A 6,000-nucleotide genomic window follows, 5' to 3' on the forward strand; every position below is an offset into this window, starting at 1 on the left:
GTCTGAAGACTGTCTCCCAATCCACTCTCTAAATGCTGGGAGGAGTGAGGAAGCAGACAGGCACCCTTTTCACTGGCCAACGTTAACTGAAAGTTCAAATTTTGCACTTTCCCTGCCTCCCACGTGGGTTTTTTTCAGTTTGTAACTCAAATCTAAGTATGTAAGTCAAGTCAATATTTTCCTATGAGAGTGGTTTGTAAGTCAAAATGTTCTTAACTCGGGCCGTTCTTAAGTCAAGACCCCACTGTATCCTCTGTCCCTGTTGCTTCTACACTCCCAATATGTTAAAGCATCTAAACGCATACAATTGAAAAATCCACCAAACTGTTTGCCAATCCCAGTTTTTAAAAAATATTCAGAACATTTTGCATTCCAAACTCAGTTAAGCCATAGCACTATAATGACATGAAGAATAATATGGGGGCAGGGAGACAAGAACTGAAAATCTTAGTTCAGGAGAGGAAATGCAGCTTGATGGGGATAACTGACAATTGGTGGAATGACTCTCGTTACTGGAATATTGAAGAATATAAATTGCTCAAAAAACCCCAGAAATAATAGAAAGGAAGGTGGAATATCACTATATTGCGAGCAAACACGGAGTTCGAAAACATCCACGTAAGCCTGGACAGAGAGCAATCAGGAGTTTGCACACGCTAAAATGGGCTGAGTGAGTCCAAGCTCAGCTAGCCATGCTACAACACTCCATCTTACAAGTCTGCCCACATAAGAACACCCTTGTACTCTCAGATATTACTGTGAAAAGATCAAGTGGGCTTTGTAGTCCTTAGACTTAACTTGCACCACTGACAGGACTCCTTAAGTATGCTAGGCCGAGGCAGCACTCTCAGATGACCCTAAGACAAGTGTACTGTTCAGAAAACCAATTGAGTTTTATAATCATTATTTTATTAAAAAATAAGCATGTTACTAGGTATCAAAACTAAACTAAGTTAAGGCAAGTAAATAAGCATTGTGTTAGTTATTTACAACTCTGTAGTGAGGCAAAGAAAACATGAAAAATAGAAAAATGTTCAAAAACCTTACAAAAATACAAAAAGCCATTAAAAAGAATAACAACAGTTCCAGTCCAGTAATTCATTAGTAAAAACAAAATAATCCAAGTAGGTTATAAAAAGGCTATAGTCCTCAGTGATCCTGTAGAACAAAAATCCTGTACTAAAAAGAAAAATTCAGTAAAAGTCCCATTGTCCTTAGGAAAGAAAAATCCAGTAAATGTACCATTGTCCTTACAAAATTACAAGAGCATAGTCCATATGAAGTATTCAAAAAATAATAGTTCATAGAGAAATAATCCATAGTCCTTAGGAAAAAGCCCATAAGTCCAAGAGTAATCCAGTATAATACAAAGATCAGTCCATGTAAAGGTTAGTCCCGTGTGTCACGAATGACTGAAGAGTCGGTCTTGAATGACAATGTCCATAGGCAAAAAGTTCCTTTTTCAAGAGTAACTGGCAAGGGCTTATCTCACCTTCCCACGATGTCATCCAATCAGAGTTCGTTACTAGGCAAACAGTCCTGTCGCACCACATGACTTCTTTCCCATACACACCAGATGTTATTTGGGTTACTGTGGTTTATCCAAGAGTCACAACAATTCCCATCTAATTACACCGAGTCCTTTTCTCAGGCTATCAGAATAACATTCTCTCTGCTCGCCTAGAAAACAACCTTTTAGCACAGCATAGATACAGTACTTTATACAAAGGAACAAGATGGAACCTCTCTGGCTCATTTCTTAATTACAAACCCCATATTCCTTACAAGACTTTAACTCAAAAACCCATCTCATCACATATATATCTAAAATATGTACAGAAATACAGGAGGATGAGCTTGGTTGCCCCATCAAGAACATCTGGATTAATATAATTGGGTCAAAGCCCCAGAAGGAATATGGCAGTTGGAGTCTACTACCAACTGCCCAATCAAGGAGAAGATGCAGATGAAACCTTTGAAAACAAATTGCAAGGATTTCAGAGATACAATGCGGCAGTAATGGGAGACTTCATTCATAGACACACATACCTCTTCCAAGAAATTCCTGACATGTTGCTGATATTTTCTCCTACAAAGAGTGGAGGAAGAAACTAGAAGATTAACAAACCTTGATTTGATTTTAACCAACAGAGATGACTTGGTGGATGAACTGGCAGTAAGGGGAACTTTGGTGGGGAATGTGCCCATGTGATACTTGAGTTCTTGATTTCAAAGGCATACTAGATTTCAGGAAAGCTGATAAACTCAGAACAATGATACCTATGGCTCCATGAATGGCAGGAGATTATAACTAGAAAAGGAGTCCAAAATGGGTGGGATTTTCTTAAAAAACACACTACAAACAATTCTAAACACACACACAGAGTGGAAGACAGCAAAAAGACAATTGTGGCTTCACAAAAAAACTCAGAGAGGATCTGAAAATAATAATAAAAAAGAACACATAGAGGAAGCAGAAAGAAGGCCAGGCCATAAAGGAAGACTACAGACAAGTAGCAAGAAATTGCAGGGATGGTGTTAGGAAAGTAAAAAGCTGAGAATGAGCTGAGGTTAGCAAGAAATGCTAAAAGCAACAAAAAAGCATTATTCGGGTACATGCATAGCAAAAGACAGAGAAAAGAAACAGTGGCTTAGTTGTTCAATGGGGATGGGAAAATTATAAGAGACAATAAAGAAGAGCAGAATTGCTCAATTCCAACTTTAGCTCAGTCTTTTCCCTAAAGACAGTTTATGACACTCCAGGCAAATATGAAGTAACAGTGGAGAAGACTGCAGCTTGATATTCATAAACAAATTGTAAAGGAATACGTTTTTTCTTAGAATAAGCTCAAACCCCCAAGGCCCAATGAAATGCCTCCAAAGATATTGAAGGAACTGGCTGAAGAGATCACAGAACCACTGTCTATTGTTTTTCTGAAATCCTGCCCTGTGATATTCTGATTAGCAAGTTAACTTGGTGTGCGCTGGATAGAACAACTGTCAGGTGGATACACAGTTGGTTACAGAACTGTACTCTGAGAATGCTTATCAATGGCTCTTGAACTGGGAAAGAGGTAACAAGTGGGGTACCTCAAAGCTCAGTCCTGGCATTGGTGCTCTTAAATTTTAATTAATGACTTGGATGAAGGGGTGCAGGGAATGCTTATCAAATCAGCAGATGACACAAAATTGGACAGAATAGTAATAACCTGGAAGACAGAAACAAAATGGACATTGCTACCCAAAAGCATCTGGATAGCCACAAAATGCCCACCATTAGTCCACACTGGCTAGCTATGGCTTTCCAGGATTACAAAAGAACTCTTTCCTGGTCCTACATGTTGTATGTGGCGTCCCCTCAAGTCGAAACTGGGCTTTAAGATACTTGAAATATTTGAGAAGTGGGTTTACCAATTCCAGCCTCCCTTTGAGATTCCATGGCCAAGTGGGAATTCAAAACCAGATATCTTGAGGCCGAGACCATCACTCCCTTCACTACTCCACTGTTATGTGGGGTCTTTGGGATTTTTAAGGTTTAATTTGTAAGCCACCCACAGTAGTGTGCGCGCTAATAGGGTGATATATCAAGGACTCAAACAAACAAACATATAAACTACACTGGACATTCCATTCCTACATAATGATGAATCTGGAACCTTTCTTATGCAAAGCATTGTGCTCTACCACTAAGCTATAGCCTTAATTGTGGTTAGATCTGACATTAATTCATGCTCATTGTCGGAAGATATACTAAATAATGACTTTGTATAGTCCTTCTTTTCAAGTTGTTATTGGGCAAAATTGATTAGAGCAGTGGTCCCCAACCTTGGGCCTCCAGATGTTCTTGGACTTCAACTCTCAGAAATCCTGGCCAGCAGAGGTGGTGGTGAGGGCTTGTGGGAGCTGTAGTCCAAGAACATCTGGAGGCCCAAGGTTGGGGACCACTGGATTAGAGTACTGGAAGAGTGAGCATATTATCTACTAACAGCATCCAGCTGCATCAAGGACTGCCACAAGCAGATCTCTGTACATATATAGTTGATAAATCCCACCTTCTTTTATTTCCATGACTGCACAAGTAAGAATTTGTTACACCGAGAATCCCAGACTCTGATCACATGAAGACCTTATTATTGCAAACATAAGGCTGAAAATATGGAAAGGTTTGCTCATTCCACACAAGCAAGAGTCACACTCCTCAAATTATCTAGGTTTTTTTTCTATACAAGCCCATCCATAGAATAAATGACAAAATAACCATATGCACATAAATTTGCTATCATATGTTCAGATTACATAGTTGCATAGCAACGATATCTGTATATTAATAATACTTTAAAAACTCTTTGTATGAATCATTGAAGATTATATTTCAATCAAATATGCTAGTCACAGCAACAGCATATACAGGTACTGGTAATAAAACAACAGTGTGCATTATGGTTATCATTTTAGTGGCAATAGAAAATTGCAAAACAAGACTTAACAAATTCACCAGCATCCATCTAAATGTGGACTATGGAAATAAAATAGTTTGATCTCTCATTTGCTCACGTTTAGTATTCACTGCAAAATCTTCACAAATGTTCCAATTTCCATTAACTTGCCTTAGCAACCAAGACGCACATTCTTTGGACTTTTCTTTTCTGCAGTGGGTTTTCTGATCCTTTAGGACACCTCTGCTTAACCCACTGGCTTATTCACCTACCTTGTTTCAAATCTTTGAGGATTTGACAGAGGAAATTACTCTCAAGTGAACTAGACTAATGATCCAGTGACTTTTTGCGTTCTCAATTAAAGCAACAATTTCAACAAATTAGGCAAATTCTCTGCCAACTAGTTAAAAAGCAGAACACAACAGCTCAGACTGACCCAGCAACTTTCTTTTAATTTAATCATCTTCCATTTAACACTAATAACAAATAGCCTGGAACTTTTAAAACCAGGAATATACGAATTCCATTAAAAATCGTAGCTCCGTGTCAAGGTTTCCTAGTTCCTCCATAATGTCAACTTATCCCTGGTCCACTACATCCCAAATATATCATCATCTTAGAACTGCAGTACTGGACTGGAGAGTACCCTGTAGATCAGTGAGTCAAACACCTGTCACAGTGGGAAATGTATAGGTATCCTTTCCTTGAGCAGAGGCAAATGATGTGGATTAGAAGTTACACCATCTTAATGACATCAGGATGTAGTACAGGGGGCAAATTTAACTGGCTGTTTTTAATGGCAGCCCCATATTCTGTTCTTTCAGACATATAAATCTGCCCAACTGCAGAACTACATACTCTTGGGCACCTTAAGCTGCACAACAGATATTTATAACCTGCATGTTGTTGTTGTTTTTCAATGAGATGGAACATGAGATAAATTACTTCCACCACAAAAAACTTTTTTAGGTTAAAACTGACCCTCCTCCAGTTATCTGTGGTCAGGTGCTAAAAGCATCTGGACCTGATTGGCCTGTGCTGTTTTAATAAACTTTAAACCTCAGATAGGTGTGCAAGATGCTGCAAACAGCTTCTGGAGGGATCTTGACCTGAGGAAACACAAGGAAATTTCTTCATTCTCTTGTCTCATTCTACCTTATCTGTTGACTGAGTTAAATGTAAGCTACGGTAACACCTCTAACTTTGCAAACCTATTTCTAGCTTGAATGCTGATAAATGGTAAATTAAATTGAAGATCATATCCTGAATCCATTTACTTGCTTACAGCTATAAAGCTCTAGTATTTCAAGTTCAGCATTTCAGCTTTTGTCTTAAAGAATGCATGTGTACACTTCATTCCAGGAACTGATGCAATTTGTGTTGATATTTTATGGGGAATTTGTGTTGTTATTTATATGCTAGGTATTCTATTCTGTTTTAGACAGAATTGTCATAGGCCAAATTGGCTTCGTTGAATTTCCTGGGCTGAAGTTGTTCATTTGTTTTTCCTTTTGACTTAGTTGTCTTTGATTAGGTCTGTTTGCTACTGAATAACTAATAGCTT

Source organism: Pogona vitticeps, chromosome 5 (genome assembly GCF_051106095.1).
Source record: "Pogona vitticeps strain Pit_001003342236 chromosome 5, PviZW2.1, whole genome shotgun sequence".
Classification (NCBI taxonomy): Eukaryota; Metazoa; Chordata; class Lepidosauria; order Squamata; family Agamidae; genus Pogona; species Pogona vitticeps.